Source organism: Vulpes lagopus, chromosome 6, assembly GCF_018345385.1.
Source record: "Vulpes lagopus strain Blue_001 chromosome 6, ASM1834538v1, whole genome shotgun sequence".
NCBI lineage: Eukaryota > Metazoa > Chordata > Mammalia > Carnivora > Canidae > Vulpes > Vulpes lagopus.
In genome coordinates this window covers 33707357-33726721 of record NC_054829.1, presented here as the reverse complement: position 1 = coordinate 33726721, position 19365 = coordinate 33707357, and the positions used below count along the sequence as shown (strand labels likewise).

Sequence of the window (19365 nt, the reverse complement as noted above, 5' to 3'; positions counted from 1 at the left end):
GATGATGTTTCTCAGTATCCATGACTGGCAGGCTGATTGCTTAGCTTGCATGTAGGATAAAATCTCAGGCTCTTCAGAGTTCTTGGCAACAGGATGATGTAGTGGAAAGAATACCAGTATAGAAATCAAGTTGCCTTAGTTCTAGTTTGTACTCTACTATTAACTAGCTTGAGAAAGTTACTGTCTTCTCAAGGTAGTAGTTTCTCAATAAGTAAAATGGAAGAGAAATGGACCAAATGATCTGTAAGGGCCTTTCTAGGTTTCAGATTCTGAAGTTTGGTAATTGTTGAGTGTCTGCTATATATTATATTGATAGTAGTTTTGTTAGAGTGACAAAAAAATGAAATAGAGAATGCTTTAAGTGCTGGTATGATAGATTCTGACTTGTGAATGTAGTCTTATTTATGTTTTAATTTACTTGGGTGAAGATCAGTCATGAAGATGTTAGGTAAACATGGCGTTAGTCCTGATCTCTCTGACTTAACCATATTTTGTTTTTCAATTCGAATAATATATTTGGAGTGGAGACATTCTTCAGGTCAGTTAATTCACTTGAAATTAAAAAAATGTGTTGTTGCTGTTCTTTTTCAGCTGAGTAAAGAAAATGAAATAACCTTTTCTGAAGTGAGGATGAGAGAGTAGTTCTCCCTTCATTGCCTACATTCGTCTATCATAATACTCCTTCAGTCAAGGGATCTGAGAAACATTCTTAATAGAGTGATAATAGTCTAGTGAGGCGAAGCATGGTGCTGAGTTCTAGGTGTAAGTGATTCTTCTTCCACTGGATTTTCCTTATATTTTTGAATAGCTCACTGCACTATTGTTTGAATTCTTCCTTTGAATAATATTGAAAATACATAATGATTACTTCATAGACATACTGTGGATACTTAAGAGGAAATTTTTTGGTAATATTTACTAAAACCACCTGTGGTTCTGTCTGCGCTTTTTCAAGATACAAATTAATAATGTCTATGTATTGGTGGTAGGTATAAATGTCAGTTGAACCAACATCTTTGGATTTGCACGAAAGTGACTGAAGTGGAAGAAAATGGATTTTTGGTTTATTCCATACAGTCCAATTTTAAACCCATCTTATAGGAAAACCCTGGAATGCTTGAACTTAAGGATCTACCAACATAGAGCTCTTCAATAACAGACAAGTTTTCCCAAGCCCCTGTTTTCAGGGTGGGTATTTGGGTGATTCAGAGAGGATCACCAGATACTCCAACAATGGTGATTTCTTTTATTTAAATTTTGGAAGACATATTAGAATATAACATTTGCAGTAACAGTGTAGCAATACTTGAAATAAAATACGTTAAAAAATATGTTAAAAAAGAGGTGCCTCAATGGGTCTGTCCATTAGTGCCCTTAGTGTATTTACTTTAGCTATTTTAAAATTCAGTGATAACCTCTGTTGTACCTGAGCCTGGTTTTGAAGCTTGCTTTGTGTCTTCAGATTATAGTTTTTGCTTTTACAGTGTTTTGTAATATTTGGTGTTAGCCAGATATGTTAGGTAAAACAAACTGAAGTTAAATAGGCCTTTAGTGTGAGGTTTTATGTTTATCTGGCCATGAGTTAGGCTGTTTACTATATTCTGAGTCAGTGGTGTCAGAAACTAAAATTTTTAGTGTTTTTGTTTTTGTCTGCTCAGTTGTTTCTGGGTTTTGTAGAAAATCCTTTAATAGGATCTGAGGCTTGCAGTTCATTTATTTATAATGATATAATGTGGTGGTAAGGGATGGTATTAGGTCCCAGTGTTTTATTGAGCCTGATTTGGTTCTCTGTTACCCCATGTTGAAGGACAGAGGAGTTGGAGTTGGATGTTTCCGTTCCCTCAGTTTGGTTAGATTCTGTAAAACTCTGGTTGGTTAGGCTGTATAAAATTCTAGTTTGTTAGGCTTTATTAAATAGTTTTCTTTTCAGGCAGGCCTTTTAAAGAACAGAGAATTCTGGGCATATTTCAAGATGGTTACTTTTCTCTTACCCCTTCCAGAAACCAATTTTTCTCAGATTCTCCCAGTGAGAACCTGATAGGGTTTTTGGATGTAAAAAGTCAGGAAAGCATGGGGACCTCTCAAAGACTGGATTCTCTCTCCATTTTTCATTCCAAGCTAGTTGACACAGAGCCTCCAGCAAATTGTCAATTACTGTTAAAGTATTCTTATTGATACTGGCTCCAGCTGAGGGCTTATTATGTTCCTGGGCTTTTATATCTCCCACACTGATTTTCTGTCTGCATCTGCCTGTTTGTCTCTCTAGTATTCAGGGTAGCAGTTTGCCCTAAGAGCTCAATTCTCTCTGATGGCTCTAAGAAGAGGTGTTGATTTTCTTTCTTTCTTTTTTTGTTTTCCAGGTTGGTCTCTTCCTTTCCCCTCCCCTCCCCTCCCCTCCCCTCCCCTCCCCTCCCCTCCCCTCCCCTCCCCTCCCCTCCCCTCCCCTCCCCTCCCCTCCCTTCCCTTCCCTTCCCTTCCCTTCCCTTCCCTTCCCTTCCCTTCCCTTCCCTTCCCTTCCCTTCCCTTCCCTTCCCTTCCCTTCCCTCCTTCTTTGTAGTGAGAATAGGAATGATGAATTTCAGGCTCATTACATGTTGGACATGAATGAAGATTACTTTTGACTCTTTTTGGCAATTTTGTAATGGTAAAACTTGGTATGATACCTTCTGTCTGATTTGACAGTACTTTGGAATTTGATTGCTTTCTGGCATTAGGTTTGCATAGTTTGAGGTAGTGTATTCTAATTTGTAAAAATAAATAAAGAACTTTTTCAGAGGGAAAATGATTTTAGGGCTGATTCTTGTTATTGGTGAAATGACTCATTCTTAGCCCAGTTACTATTTCTGGACAATGGCAACCTTTGTTTCCTATGTTGATAGAGTTTCATTTTTATACTCTTAGACATGTAGGGTCATGTTAAGTTTCACTAATTTGTACTTAGGATAACTGATGATTCTGATGATTATTAAAACCTTGTGCTGATGCTTCGGATATATGGAATTAATTGGATGGCTCATTCAGATTGGGTGTCTTAATTTAATTAGTACACTGTTACTAATTATTTTGATGAGCAGAGAATAGAGTAATAATGTTAATCCTTATATTTTATGTGATGTAAAAAAACTTAATGTATGTCATGATTTTAGTGCTTAGGTATCTTGAATTTAGTGCTTCAGTATCTCGGTGGAAGTATGAAAAGAGAAATTGGTGTAAATTATATGTAAAGTGTAATTTATTTTCTTTTGAAAACATGTTACATTAAAAAATCACTGTTATAGGTAATTCAGGCAACTTTTTTTTTTTTTTTTTTGAATGGGAAAATAGTTTTATTTTCTTCAGGGGTGTAGACAGAAGTCTTGTCTCAGAACTTCTGGAACTGCTTCTTCGTGCCAGCAGCTTTTGTGACTTTGAGCACGTTGAAATGCACAGTCTTGCTCCAGGGCCAGCACTCACCCACTGTGACAGTGTCGCCGATCTGGACATCCCTGAAGCAAGGAGACAAGTGCACTGACATGTTCTTGTGGCGTTTCTCAAAGCGGTTGTACTTTCAGATGTAGTGGAGGGAGTCTTGGCAGATGACAATAGTCCTCTGCATCTTCATTTTGGTCACCACACCAGACAAAATCTGCCCTTGGATGGAGACATTGCCAGTAAAGGGGTATTTCTTGTCAATATAGGTGCCCTCAATGGCCTCCTTGGGCGTCTTGAAGCCCAGACCGATGTTTTTGTAGTACTGCGGGAGCTTCTCCTTGCCAGTTTTTTTTTTTTTTCATGTGTCAGTACTTTTAATGTTGTATACATCAAATTATAGTAAAAAGATGACTATAAACAACATGCAGCCCCTCTATTTTCATGAACAGCACAACAGATTACAGTAAACCAAGTTTATATTCCACCATCAAGTGTGGTTCTCCCATTAGTTCACTTTGTGACGGGTCATTAAGAATATCTTCAAATCCAATAGTCTCATCATTACCCCTTAAAATATCCAATGAAAGGTTTGAGCTTGGAAGAAATGGAAGACGCTGAACCTGCTGCACTGCCTCTTCTTATTTTGAAAGATGGTTGGCTGCTTTTGGTAGGCATGCTTGGTCTGAATGTCTGCCATCTTCCCGGCCGCCTGGAAAAAGGCCAGGCAGCTATTTTGTTAAAATAAGAGAATCATCCTTAATCCCACAGTTTAACATGACCATAGTTACCATGTGTGAGAGTATATGTGCCTTCTAGTTCTTTTTCATAGATTTTTTTTAACATAGTTGTGATCATAATTTCTTTTTAAATTTGTGCTTTATGTAATTAGTAGTCTGTTTTCTCATTCTGTATCATTCTGCTTTTAATAATAATGTTTTTTCATGAGTGCAGTACTGTTAGGTTGGTGAGACTGTTACTCTGTTATCACTGTGATTGATACACTGTGTGTGCATTTAGCTTTTCTATTACTTTTGATTTAGTCTTTCTTTCTTTCTTTCTTTCTTTCTTTCTTTCTTTCTTTCCTTCTTTCTTTCTTCTTTCTTTCTTTCTTTCTTTTTCTTTCTTTTCTTTTCTTTTCTTTTCTTTTCTTTTCTTTTCTTTTCCCTTTCCTTTCTCTTTTCTTTCTTTTCTTCTTTAATTAAGTAGGCTCTGTGCTCAATATGGGGCTTGAACTCACAACCCTGAGATCAAGAGTTGCATGCTCTATTGACTGAGTCAGCCAGGCACTCCTTTATTTAGCTTTTTTATGTTTGTGCATTTCCTTACCTGGGTTTTCAGAAGTTTCAGTCTCTCTTTTTTTTCTCTCTCTCTTCTTTTTCTCTCTAAGGAGTATTTTATCTTTTCTCCCTCAGTGCTAATTAGCTTTTATTGGATCTTGAAAATGTATTTTTTTTTCTTCTATGATTAGAAAACAATGCTTTAGGACTTATATTGCCACAGTGATTCACATTGTTCTCTTCTAAAAGTTGGAATTTGTAACTAGGTGATAAAAATGATCTTCTAGATGTGTTAAACTTGGTATTCTAGACTCTCCTACTTAGATTATAAATTATCTATAGTTAAATAATTTAATATTTTATGTTGTACTTACAAATTGAATTTTTCCTTACTGACTTTGTATTTGGGTTTCATTTGATGTCTTTGTCATGATTCCTTATCAGATTTCTCTGCATTCTTCTGACTTTTCCTGTGCCCTATTAGTTGTATTTAGGCCTAAATTGGGTCTACCCTTTTGAGTGGAAAATTAGTAGTAGTGGAAACTTCTTGAAACATTTAGTGAATCTGGTGATTCTGAACCACTTCCTTACCCATAAAAGCTATCAAAGGATTGTTTTAGGACCTTCTATACTGCATATCTCTTCTTGCTTTCTAAGCTGATGTTTTATAAAGTATTTAGCTTTTTTTACTCTTGTCATCTTCAAGGTATTTTACCACTATTAAAAAAAAAATCATCTTTCTCCTGAGACGTAGGTAAACCCAAGGGAAGGAAAAGATCATGCAGAATTGTTGGGTTCATTTTATTTGAAAGCAGTAAAATTTCATAATTAGAATTTGTTCTTATTCTTTGCAATTTTTTTTCAAGGAAGATAGGATTTATTTTTTTATTTTTTAAAAAGATTTTATTATTTATTCATGAGACACACACACACACACACACACACACACACAGGCAGAGGGAGAAACAGGCTCCATGCAGGGAGCTCAACATGGGACTCAATTCTGGAACTCCAGGATCACGCCCTTGGCCGAAGGCAGGCGCTTAACTGCTGAACCACCCGGGGATTCCAGGAAGATAGGATTTAAAAAATATATATCACTTATGAATATCTGTCTTGGTGTGGGATTTAAAGTGATGTATAGAAGGGTGCTCATCATATTTCTTTCTATCTATCCTTACTCCCTTCTTTTCCCTAGTCTTGCTTTCTTGCCCTTTCTTCAACAAATTTAGTGAACAACTACTACGAGTTTGGACACAAAATGATTAAGACTCTGCCTTTAGAAAGCTGACAGTTTAGTAGATAAGCTGGAAATGTAAGTCAATAGTTGCAGTATAGGAAGTCCTCTAATTTTTTTTATAATAATATATTTTCCAAAATGTGTTTGAAAATAAATGTCACATGTCAAGGAGGTAGGAGGTATTTGGGTATTTCTATAGGGAGTTATTCCACAGAGCCAAAATGTGTCATTATAAAATGCCTAATTCTAGGGGTGCCTGGGTGGCTCAGTTGGTTAAGCATCCAACTCTTGATCTCAGCTCAGACCTTGATTTCAGGGTCATGAGTTTAAGCCCAGTGTGGAACCTACATAAAATAAAAACAAAACATCTAATTCTGGTTCCTGGGCATGTTGTTTCCCTTGGAACCAGGAATCCTGTTTGGTGCACAACATCAAAAGTGTCTGGGTGAGATTGCTTGCTGTATTTGGGCTGAGAAAATGGATCTTGGGCCCAACTTCCTTGTAGAGAGGAGTGCAGACTCTGGGATTTGAGCTCTGTTACTGGAATGATAGGTCTATGAAACTGAGGGGAAAAGGTTCATTCTCATCCTGCTGTGACAATATGATCTGGGTGTTTAAAAAATGTTGCCCACTTATATATTTGATTACTTGAGATATCTTCCTGAAAACCAGGAATACCTGTTGCTCTTCTCTGTCCCAAGGGAGAAATCAAGGACTGTTGGAGATAGGCCCAGGGAAGAGTTAGGCCAGACAAGAGGATACCTACTTTAAAGGATTTTGGAATGATAGTTTCAGTAACCCCTTCACCCTTATGTGTCCCAGCTTTTATGTATATGTGACCAAAGCTCGCTCTGTAGAAGGACTGAGAAAAATGAGGTAGGAAGTCATCACAGGCCAGCATGATAGCAGATGTTTTCTTAACTTCAGGGAGGCCTGTCTTCACACTTCTCCTATTCCTTAGCATTATGAGCTACCAGATCTTCATGCAGTAACTCACAATTGTTTATAAAATGATGTCTCAAAGACTGAATTTGGTGTTCTGAAGGTAGTTTGAGGTTATCCCTCTGTAATGTGTGAAATATGTTGAGTTGTGTGAAATTTAGCTACTCTGCTTAGTGTAAGTATAATTGGCTTATCTGTAAAACTTTGTAGTAGCACGCAGAGAGTAATAATAAATTGTGCCTAGAAGGTAATGAGAGGGTTTATAGAGGAGGGAATACTTAAACTCTTTAGTAAATGAGTGGCTTTAAAAGTAGATCTAATAATGGAAGTTTTTGCCTAATAATACTGATACCTTAAAACCTTACTCAAATCATACAGGTCTGTGATCTAGAATACATTACTTGGGGTAGAGCTTTCATGAATATCTTTATAACTTAATACTTTATACACAAACTTCAGCAACTTCTAAGCTGCCGTAAGTAAATTTTCATTATGAATTATACATTAGATGATTAAATGTTTTTTTTAAGTAGAACAGTTTTATTAATTGAACTTTTGTTATGATTCAGGTACTGTGTTGAATGCCTGAGACAGCCACAACATATGACATGAATTAAAGCCTAAAGGAGATAAAAGTCTAGAGGAAAGATAGAAATCTCTAAAATTGTGACAAATAGGGCTCTTATAAAATGTGCTTTGCAAGAATTAGAGTGTTTGAGAATGATGCTTCATGAAGATGACAGTTGAATTGATAGCAAACATACTTTTAAAGCTAAGCTTCTAGCACCTCATCTCTTAAGTTTTCTTTAACTCTAGACTTGATTGGCTAAGTTACAGTCTCCCATAGCATTTAATTACCTATGTGTACAAAGAGAATTACTACTTTTAATAAGGATTCTCAGATTTTGTATGGTTCAGGATCAGCAAAATTATATTTTCTTTGGTTTATTATATTTACTAGTAATATTACTGTAAATACTACTATACCACTAATGCTTCTGTAACTACTTCTGTCATTACCATTATTACTGTTATTAGAACAGGTTTCTCCTCCTCCTCCTACTTCTAAGTAATACTTGTTTTTACAAGGAACCACTTTTAAGTTTTTTGTTTTTTTTTTTAAAAAAATCTTTTTTATTTTAAGTAATCTGTGTGCGCAATGTAGGGCTTGCACTCACAACCCTGAGATCAAGAGTCAAATGCTCTACCATCTGAACCAGCCAGGCACACCTACTTTATGTTCTTTATAGTTTTTAAAAATTATTATTCTTTACAGTATTAAGATGGGAGATTATTTCAATTTTTAGAAGGATTTTCAAGAGTATTAATTTAAAAAAGGTGACTATTTCACAGAAACAATATCTAAACTAAATTATCCTCATTTTCAAGAAAATATTCTTGGTAATTCAGGTTCTAATTATGAGGGTTTATCCTGTGTTTTTCTTTATGTTTCTTGGTAAGTATTATAGGCATGATAATATGATTGAATTTTTATGATTAGATTTATTCCAAATAAAAATTGATCCTAAATATAAAGCTGTTTTCTACTTAAGTATATGCTTTTTAAATTACTCTTGATATTTCTCTGGGCATTCAGGTCAGTTGGGGTGTTTGTATGTTTTAGAATTGCTCTAGAGAGCATAAGCTATGGAGTAAGGCAGATATGGTCTGTTTCTTGACTTGGATACTAGTTGTGCTTGGGTAGTTAATTTAGGTACTAAATTTCCACATCTGTAAAATATAGATAAGTAATAAATGCAAAGTCTTTAGCACAGTGCCTGGCTTAAGTAATGGCTCAATAAATGTTAACTATTACTGTAAACTAAGTTAGGAGTTCCTTAGGTCTCCGGCCTTAAATGTGGTCCTTGGAGACTATGAATACCTTGGGACCACCTTGAGCACCTATATGGAGAAGATGGTCTCATATAGGTCTTAGAGATGACCTATTCTGGGTATGCCTTTCTGTCCTGAAACTAATTGAATGCCCTATGAGCTTTGCTGAAAAAAATTAAAAAAAAATTTTTTTTATTTATTTATGACAGTCATAGAAGAGAGAGAGAGAGAGAGAGAGAGAGGCAGAGACACAGGCAGAGGGAGAAGCAGGCTCCATGCACCGGGAGCCCGACGTGGGATTCGATCCCGGGTCTCCAGGATCGTGCCCTGAGCCAAAGGCAGGCGCTAAACTGCTGCGCCACCCAGGGATCCCCCCCAAAATTTTTTTTAAAAAAACTCTAATATTGCAAAAATAGTAGTGCAGAAGAAATTCTTAGTATACCTTTACATTTTGGCATAGGATGAAGCCACAGGTTGGCTAGGGTTCACTGTGATGTGAGTGTAATCATATAGTAAGAGTTGATAAGAGTACCTTTTTCACAGCTTCTGGTGTGGGTAAATTTGCCTTACTTGGGATAGGTTAGAGGAATCTGAATTTAGAGTCAGTAGTGCCAAACTGTAGGGAGAGGTGTCTTTTTTTTTTTTTTTTAAAGAAGTTTTAGGTTAAAAAAACCCTTCTTTCAGATGTTATCACACATCAGAGGTAACTGATGAAAGCAGCAGAAAAATCAGAGACAAATATAGCTAAATCTAGATTATATCTCCTATAATATTTTCAGTTAGAAGATTTAGGTTCTAGGACCAGGTCTGTAAAATGCTGAAAACCCTCTAAGGAGACTCCATGAGGATCAAGTGCTTGAGAGCTCTAATTTTTCCTTGTCTGTCTTTTTGGACAATGGAAGTTAGAAGTACGTTCACAGTCATAGAAACCTTTGTATATATGGTTATTGTTCTGAAAAGAGACATTCTGTCTTCCACTCCAGATCTTAGATACTTAGATCTTTATTTTTATTTTTTTTTAAGATTTTATTTATTTATTCAGGATAGAGAGAGACAGAGACACAGGCAGAGGGAGAAGCAGGCTCCATGCTGGGAGCCCAACGCTGGACTCGATCCCAGGACTCCAGGATCACGCCCTGGTCCAGAGACAGGCGCTAAACTGCTGAGCCACCCCGGGATCCCCGATACTTAGATCTTAACAACAGTAGTGTGACTATGGTTTAGGTTCTGAGTTAGTGGCTTGAGAAAATTTGATACAGGCAATTGCAGAATAGAAGATAAATCTCATTTTAAAAATATTTCTTACTGTGCCACCAGTTAGTAGTGATTTGTAATATTTGAAACATTCTTAAAAATCCTAGGAGAATTGTACTTTCATGATAGTTTAATTTATTATGCACACTTTGCATCTTTGCATTTTGGGGTTTTAAAAAAGTGCTAAAAGGGGAAGGAGATGGCTTAAAAACAAAATGGATTCTTTCATACACTAATAAGTTACTTGACAGTTTGGTTAATTGTAAATGAATTTTATTATTGTAAGGAATTATTATTATTTTATTTTATTTTAATTAAGTAGGCTCCACACCCAATGTAAGGCTTGAACTCTATGACCTGGAGATCATGCTCTACTGAGCCAGCCAGATGCCCTGCTATAAAATCTTTAATTGTTTTAATTCTAGATTCTAGAGGATGCTTCACAAAACACCTAGTCAATCAGTAGGTTGATACTTTTCATACACATTGTTAAATTAAAAAATAGAGTAATGGTATAATACATGACACTTTATCAAAGAGATTAGTTGACAGTCTCATATCAGCTCTTTCAGATCACTCCATCTAAAATAAATATCTATTTTTTATCATATCATCTTACGTATGACACTGTTTTTGTATGTGCATGTGTTTGTATTTATTGACTATTTTCTTTTTTTTTTTTAAGATTTTTATTTATTTATTCATGAGAGGTACAGAGAGAGAGAGAGAGAGAGAGGCAGAGACACAGGCAGAGGGAGGAGCAGGCTCCATGCAGGGAGCCCGATGTGGGACTCAATCCCAGGACTCCGGGATCTTGCCCTGAGCCAAAGGCAGATGCTCAACCACTGAGCCACCCAGGCATCCCTATTGATTAATTTCTTACCAGAATAAAATTCCATGAGTTCTTTTTTCCTTTTTCTTCAAAACGTTTATTAAATGCTTAACTGGATGTCACCTGAACTGTAAATAGGCTTTGTTAAAGACTTGAGTGCCTGGCTAAAACCAGGAAAACTGTTGCCTCCTTTTCATGTTCACAAAGCGGCTACTGCTCATAGTTGGGCCAGTCCTGTGGCCTGCAAAGGAGGGGATACATATACCAGAGCAGGATTCTGCTAAATGGAATGGAACCCAGGGGTAAGGACACCAAGCCAATCCTTCTAGCCAACCCTTCAGGAGATATCCTAAGCACCTAAAATAATAGCATGACATAGTAGGTGGTCAATAAATGTTTGGTAGAGGATTTTCCTTTTCCTTTCTTGTCCTGTCCTTCCCTTCCTCTTTCCTTCCCTTCCCCCTCCTCCTTCCCCTTTTTCTTTTTTTCAGGGGAGGAATGTCGAAGTTTAGATTTGAATCAGATATAAGTAACTTTAAGTTATTCATTTTCATAAAGATGATGTTGGGAAAGTATATTTGCATAATAAAGGGATACACTTCAACACTTTTAAAAATGAGGAATTAAGAACTCCTTAGTTTTAAGGCTTGCTAGTGTTCATCATTGTAATGTTAAAGGAAAATATAAATGGTGATAATAAAATTGAAAATATAAGAAGTTTTGATTGGTAAAGTGATATGTTTATAATAAAAATTATAAATATAATTAAAATTTTAGAAAAGCTTAAATACCTTGAAATCCCCAAAAGTTAAAAAGTCAAAGCAGAGTGATGCAATGCCTGGGAGAAGTCCTTCCAGCTGTGGTGTTGTGCCATGGGAAAGAGAGACAGATTTATGAATCTCAGAATGAGGTTCTACCCGAAGTCCCTATTGTGCAGAGACCCTGGGCGAAGCCACCTTCACCATATCTGACCAGGAGGCAAAACTGTCAACTAAGGACTTGCGGGGGGGGGGGGGGGGGGGGCGCGGGGAGGTTAGAAGGAAGGTGAATACATTAAACTCAGTCATTGGACAGGATAGCATTGAGATTCATTCACTTCAAAGTGAAAATGACAACACATCTCAAATTCAAAAGAATGGTGCTGTCAAAGACAAGGAGTCCATTCAGGTTCCTTTTTGAAGGTCAGAGAATTGCTGATAATCATGCTGCAAAAGGACTGGGAATGGAAGAAGATGTGATTGAAGTTTATCAGAACAAATGAGGTCATTCAATGATTTAGCGGTTCTTTTTATATATTTCTTTACTATCAATCCTTTTTTAATTTTAAAAATAGTTCTTTTGTGATATGGTGTTCAAAATGGAATTGAAAACCTGTACTCCATCTCTTTAAAACATCTGGTAATTTGAATTCTACTGCCTGTTACTCATTATCACTTGTTTTCATTGTGCTGAGTTTTGGTGATCAAACCTCCACCTCCTTCATATTGCCCTCTCCTTTTTAAAAATTACACGTGTGCACAGAAAGGCCACCTTTTCCATGATTGCATTCACAAGCAATGTGACTGTTCATAATGACTTTCCAGTTAGCCCTGAAGTTCTAGCATGTGATTGCTTCTTTCCTGGACTATGACTTTCAGTGGGAAATGGAAGTTTTTTCAGAGAACTGAACTGTGGAAAAATGGCCTTTCCTTAATTTGAAGCTGCTTTTAAAATTTAAGGGTCTGGACCAAAAGAAGATAAATATCAGGCTGGAGTTGAGGTGACAGAGATCATGAGAGTAATGACCAAGGTTAATGAGAGTAACTCCAAAGGTTGACTTCACTGAGGGAAAGGCATTTTTTTTTAAGATTTTATTTATTTATTCATGAGAGAGAGAGAAAGAGAGAGAAAGAGAGAGATGGAGACATAGGCAGAAGGAGAAGCAGGCTTCATGCAGGGAGCCTGATGTGGGACTCCATCCCGGGTCTCCAGGATCAGGTCCTAGACTGAAGGTGGCGCTAAACCGCTGGGCCACCTGGGCTGCCCAGGAGAAGGCATTTTTAAGAGAAAAGAAAAATCTTGTCAGAAGATCCAGAAAAATTCTAATTTTCATTAGCACCTAATGAAGTTATTTATGTAGAAGTGTATACAATAGAACACTGCTCTTTTTAATTTTATTTGTACTTTTTGGTCTAGGATATGGGTTTTAAATGGACATTTTCTGTACCAGCTTCATTAAAATAAACAAAATGTTTGTAAAGGCCATAAAAAAAAAAAAAGCCAAAGCAGAATTTCTGAAGTAGATGTTTATTTTAGAATCTGAAAGAGAAAAGAAATAAAATTAGGTTATAAGTATGCTAGGTATTGGTTATAAGCCAATCTGAGGCTAAATGTTGTCAGCTCAGAACAGATGGTATATGGAGGAACCCAGAAGTACTACCTTCAACCTATTGTTGAATTAGACTACTTTGGATCTATCATAGACTCTCCTTGGGAACATTGACTAAGTTCATGTGGTTCAGGGCTATCCCCAGGACTCAGTGTAGTTCCTGGCAATTAGTATTTTCTGCAAAAAGTGTTTTCTTTAAAAAAAAGTGAATTAATCTGTAGATAGTAAATGCTGGAGAACTGATTTCAGACATTTTTAAGGTGTGTTGTTACCACACTCCTTAAAACCACAGGAGCATAGGTGTTCCTGTATCATTTTTCTTTAAGTTTCTCTTAGCCTTTTGGGGTAAGGGATCAGAATTTGTACCTTTGACCCTTGTTTTTTTTTTTTTTTTTTTTTTATTCCCTGTGACCCTTGTTAATAATATGCTTTGAATTATTTTCTGCATTATTCTTATCTATGGCTGGACCTTTATTTTCATAAAAGAGGACAAGCTTTTCTAGTTTTTAAAGTTCTGGTAGCTGAAATTTGAGTCTATGACCGGTGCATTGATAGAAAATCTTGCTTTTATTTTCTTAGTGAAGTTACTTACCTTAAATAAAGTTCCAGAGGGTTTAATTGTCCTGCTAAATAAATCTGTATTACTTAGTTATGTGAAGTTATAATGATTTAGAGGATTAGGAATGAGTCATCTAGGCTTTTCTCTTACAGTTAGTGATTTCAAACGCTTTTTCTGTTGGTAGCAATGAAAAATTACTTAGTCCTTGCTGGACATGAAGAAACTCAGTTGCCTTTGCTTGTATCTTTATGGAATGAAAGGGGTGGATTAAATTGCCCTTTTACTAATATAAATACAAAAAGAAACCTAGTATAGATTTTCTTCTAGGCTTCTATTTCACTTACAGTTTTTTCCCCCAATGATATACTCCTCTCATTTTAATACATGTTAAAATTGATAAGTAAACTTAAATATGTTTGTATGCCTCCCCTTCAGTCTCACTAGCCATATTTTAAGTGCTCTGTAGCTGCATATGGCTAGTGGTTATTATATTGGACTGTATAGATATAGAACGTTTCCTTCTTGTGGATATACCTGATGTAGATATTTTCTCTTAGAGATTTTAATGATCCAGGCAGGTGATTATAATTTTTAAGGTAAGATTCTCAGTATTTTTGGTAAGATATTCTATGAAATTTATTTTGATTATTTGTTATATCATGCATACTCCACTAATTCTTGTATTCTGTTTTAAAAGTCATTTTTATGTAATTTTGAGACAAGCTTCCATTTTGTAATATAATTTAATGGGAAATTTTGAGATAGTAACTAGAAATTGTCCTTACAGGTAACACAGAACATTAATCTTAAGTGAGGTAATGAATATAACTGTGTGAAAATTCTTTTTAAGGCTTTTACTATTAGTATTTTAGGAATGTGGAGCTTTCAAAATAGGCCTTTAGCTCCTAGTGTGTTTTGGTTAACAGTGATAATGATTTTGTCAGTATAGTGCTGAGCTTACAAAAATTGCTGATTAGATGTTAGTTCTTTTAATACATAGTTTCATTTTTTAGAGCATGGTTCCCAAACTGGATGATCATAAGAATTCCCTGAGGAGCTATTTAAGGATACAGATATCAAAGGATTATATTTATATAGCATATGTATTAATGTACACAAAGGATTTTGTATACACTCCTTAGCATTAACTCCTTGAGATAAAATTGAAATAATAATTCAAAAGATTGAATTATTTTTTAGAGTTTTTTTATAATAAATTTATTTTTTATTGGTGTTCAATTTACCAACATACAGAATAACACCCAGTGCTCATCCCGTCAAGTGCCCCCTCAGTGCCCATCACCCATTCACCCCCACCCCCTGGCTCTTCCCCTTCCACCACCCCTAGTTCGTTTCCCAGAGTTAGGAGTCTTTATGTTCTGTCTCCCTTTCTGATATTTCCCACACATTTCTTCTCCCTTCCCTTATATTCCCTTTCACTATCATCTATATTCCCCAAATGAATGAGAACATACAATGTTTGTCCTTCTCCAATTGACTTACTTCACTCAGCATAATACCCTCCAGTTCCATCCACGTTGAAGCAAATGGTGGGTATTTGTCGTTTCTAATGGCTGAGTAATTTTTTAGAGTTTTGATTCACAGAAACAAATTTCATTCTGAAAGTTACACAATTTTACAAACTTTTCCTCATGTTTTCTCTATGCTGGGTATTATAGACTTAATATTTCTCAGTTTAAACTTTTCCTCATGTTTTCTCTATGCTGGGTATTATAGACTTAATATTTCTCAGTTGATTAAAAAGATCTCTTATTTTAGTTTGTATTTTTTTTTTTATTATAAGAGAGCCAACATTTTTCCAAATTTTTGGAAAAAAATTTCTTTTTACAAACTTTTCCTCATGTTTTCTCTATGCTGGGTATTATAGACTTAATATTTCTCAGTTGATTAAAAAGATCTCTTATTTTAGTTTGTATTTTTTTTATTATAAGAGAGCCAACATTTTTCCAAATTTTTGGAAAAAAAATTCTTTTTACAAACTTTTCCTCATGTTTTCTCTATGCTGGGTATTATAGACTTAATATTCTCAGTTGATTAAAAAGATCTCTTATTTTAGTTTGTATTTTTTTTATTATAAGGGAGCCAACATTTTTCCAAATTTTTTGATATTCATTTTTTTCTTCCCTTTCCACTTACTTTCTTTCTTTTGAATTGCCTGTTTTTGATATCTGTTCTTTCACATACCTAACATTTTTAGTTTTGATCAACAATAAGTTGAATGATAGGGCTAGATAGAAGGTAATGACTGAAAACAAGAATTGGTGTTGAGAAGGTTGGGTAGATTTTGGTTATTGTGCTTGGTGTAGATATGGGCAAAATGTTAAGTCTATGGTAGATTTGTAAGATTCTTGTACATATTTCCATCTATTTTCTCATAAATGGTATCTTTTAGGAATAATCCTTTTCAGTTTGACAGTGAAGGAATTGGATTTAAAATTTTCTTATGAAGAAAGCAAGTATTTTGCTACTATCATTTGGAAACTGATCATATCTTTGGTTCTGGTTGTTACTGGAATCATTTTGAACTAATGCCATTAATAATGCTGTCTAACAAAACTATTCATTTTGATTTCCTGCCTGTGTGTGAATATGATAGAACAAAAATCCCTTAATCATGGAGACCTTTTATCTTTGTGTTGCTAGTGTCTCATAGGATCTAGCCCTCTAAAAGATAACTCATTTTCTGTACTCACAGCACTTCTGATCAGATGTGTGGGTTTTCTACACCAAGCAATTCTTTAATCTCAGAGGATACCAACTGAGTAGTTAGCACAGACCCCAAAGATTAAGGGCCTGGTCCCACAAGACTTCAGATGTCATTTGGGAGTAGTGGGTGCCCAGGTTACCTACACTTCTGTCTGACTTGGCTACAGACTGGGGGGATCCCATGACTTCCTCCTCACATTTGATAATTAGCTATTATGGTTCACAGAACTCAGAAACACTTATGTTTATAATCTTATTGCAAAGAACGTAATTAAAGATAATGATGAACAGCAAGATGAAAAGGTACATAGGATGAGGTCCGGAAGGATCCTGAGCACACACAGTGGAGTGTGCCACTCTTCTGGCACATGGATGTGTTTAACAACTTGGATGTTCTCTAGGCCCCATAGTTTAGAAAATTTTTTTTTATTATTTTAAAGATTTTACTTATTTATTCATGAGACAGAGAGAGAGAGAGAGAGAGAGAGAGAGAGAGACAGGCAGAGGGAGAAGCAGGCTCCGTGCAGGGAGCCTGATGTGGGACTTGATCCTGAGACTCCAGGATCATGTCCTGGGCTGAAGGCAGGTGCTAAACCACTGAGCCACCCAGGGATCCCTAGTTTAGGAATTTTTAATGGAGGCTTTATTGCATGGGCATGATTGGTTATTATGTCAATGTCTGGCGCTCTCTTGTCCCTAAAGGATAGGTTATGGGGCTGAAAGTTCCAAGTTTATAATCAGGGTTTGGTCTTTGTGGTGACCAGTCCCAATATTGGAGCGATCTGGGAGCCCGCCAAGAGTAGCCTCATTAGAATGAAAGATGTTTCTATCAGGAAATTCCAAGGGATTTAGGAACTGTATTTTAGGGGTATGTGTCCATCTGGGCCACAGACAACTGTGTTCAATCTGAATGGGGGCTCACAGAGGGAGTATAGGTGCTTGTTCTGACAAGATCCTTTCAGAGTGCCCAGGGGCTCTGGTTTCCATGTGCAGAGGGATGTTGACAGCTTCTTATCAGGCTGAGGCTTCAGGGTGCAGGGGATTGTGTCTCCTCTAAGTGAATGGGACAGCACTCTACTAGAACTCCTCACCCACATATCTAAGGCTCCTTACCAAGTCCCTACTATAAACTGGTGGCGAACCTCTTTTTATTTCAGTGTCCCTTGAGTGCCCTCTACTGAAAAACGTTTAGCATAATGCTCATGTCAAAGGAATTTTGTTGTTTATCACAAAACATATATTGAAAGAGTCCTTCAGAGCTGGGGGCCTCTGCATATATGTCCATAACTGACACATATGGATAATACCTAAGTTTGTTTATCCAGTTACCTCTTGATGGACAATTTGGGTTATTTCTAGTTACGGGCTCTTACAAGTAAAACTGCCATGAACATTAATAATACAAGGTTTTGTATGGACATATATTTTCATTTCTCTTAGATAAGTACATAAATGTGGAATGACTGGATTGTACAGTAGGTGTATGTGTAAATTTTTAGGAAATTGCCAGATAATTTTCCAAAGTGGCCATACCACTTTTTGTTTTTGTTGTCAGTTCTTCTGTATCTTACCAATATTTGGTATGGTTTATTCCTTTTAATTTTAGCCATTCTAATAGCCATTCTAATAGGTGTCTAATAGGTATTATCTTCTTGTGTTTTAGTTTGCATTTCTCTAATGACTAATGATAATATGCATCATTTCTTGTGTTTATTATTTGTATATTTTCTTTGTTAAAATGTCTGCTCATAGGATGCCTGGGTGGCTCAGCGGTTGAGCATCTGCCTTCGGCTCAGGGCGTGATCCCGGAGTCTTGGGATCAGGTCCCACATCGGGCTCCTTGTACGGAACCTGCTTCTCCCTCTGCCTGTGTCTCTGCCTCTCTCTCTCTCTGTGTCTCTCATGAATTTAAAAAAAAAAAAAAAGTCTGCTCAAATCTTTTACTTTTTTAAAAAAATTGGTTGTTTTCTCACTGAATTTTGGATGCTTTTTTTTTTTTTTTGAGTTTTGAATGCTGCTTCTATATTTTCGATTCCAAACTTTGCAGACGTTTTTTCCCTGAATTATGGCTTGTCTTTTCATTCTTTTAATAGTATCTTTTGAGGAATAAACATTTTTAATTTTGATGAATGTTCAGGCTATCAATTTATTCTTATACCAACTGTGTTTTTGTATCTAAGGTATTTTTGGCTAATGCGAGGTTATAAAGGTTTTCTTTCTCCTAGGATAGCTTCTAGAAGTTTTATGATTTTAGTTTTTTTTTTTTAAGATTTATTTATTTAGAGAGAGAGAGCATGAGCAAAAGGAAGGGTAGAGGGAGAGGAAGACAAGCGGATTCCCTGCTAAGCAGGGAGCCTGACAAGGGGCTCAATCCCTGGACCCTGAAATCATGGCCTGAGCCAAAATCAAGAGTCGGATGCTCAACCCACTAGGTCACCCAGGTGTGCCCCATGATTTTAGGTTTTATGATTAGTACTATGATGCATTTTGAGTTAATTTTTTTTATGGGAAGTGAAAATTGGATAATTTTATTTTTTGGGTAAGTTTGTTTTTTTTGGCATGGTGATATCCATTTGTTCTCATGCCATTTGTTGAAAAGCTATCCTTTACACTTTTGTCAAAAATTGGCTGGTTATCTATGTGTGGGTTAATTTCTGATTCCCTAGTTTATTCAATTGATCTCTTGTCTGTTTCAATACTCTACTGTTTAGATTACTGTGGGATTATAAGAAGTCATGAAACGGAGTTGTGCTACTTATCTACCTTTGTTCTTTTTCAGTGTTATTTTGACTGTTGTGCTGGTTATTGGTTTATTGCCTCTTAGCTCCAGATTCACCCTTTTTGCTTGTTCTGTGAAAATAGATCTGGCCCTTTTAGTATTTTTCTTTTTCTAGCTGGTCCAGCATTAAGCTTTGTCAATAT

The 19365-nt window shown here is 36.1% G+C and overlaps 1 protein-coding gene and 1 pseudogene across 12 annotated transcripts in view; one reads left to right on the top strand and one right to left on the bottom strand.

Annotated features, from left to right (window-relative positions):
- The window catches only part of FUT8 (fucosyltransferase 8), a 287889-nt gene that overhangs the window by 50800 nt on the left and 217724 nt on the right, over positions 1 to 19365 (top strand). The gene's annotated exons all lie outside the window — the stretch shown is intronic.
- On the bottom strand, positions 3331 to 4108 carry LOC121493132 (annotated as a pseudogene).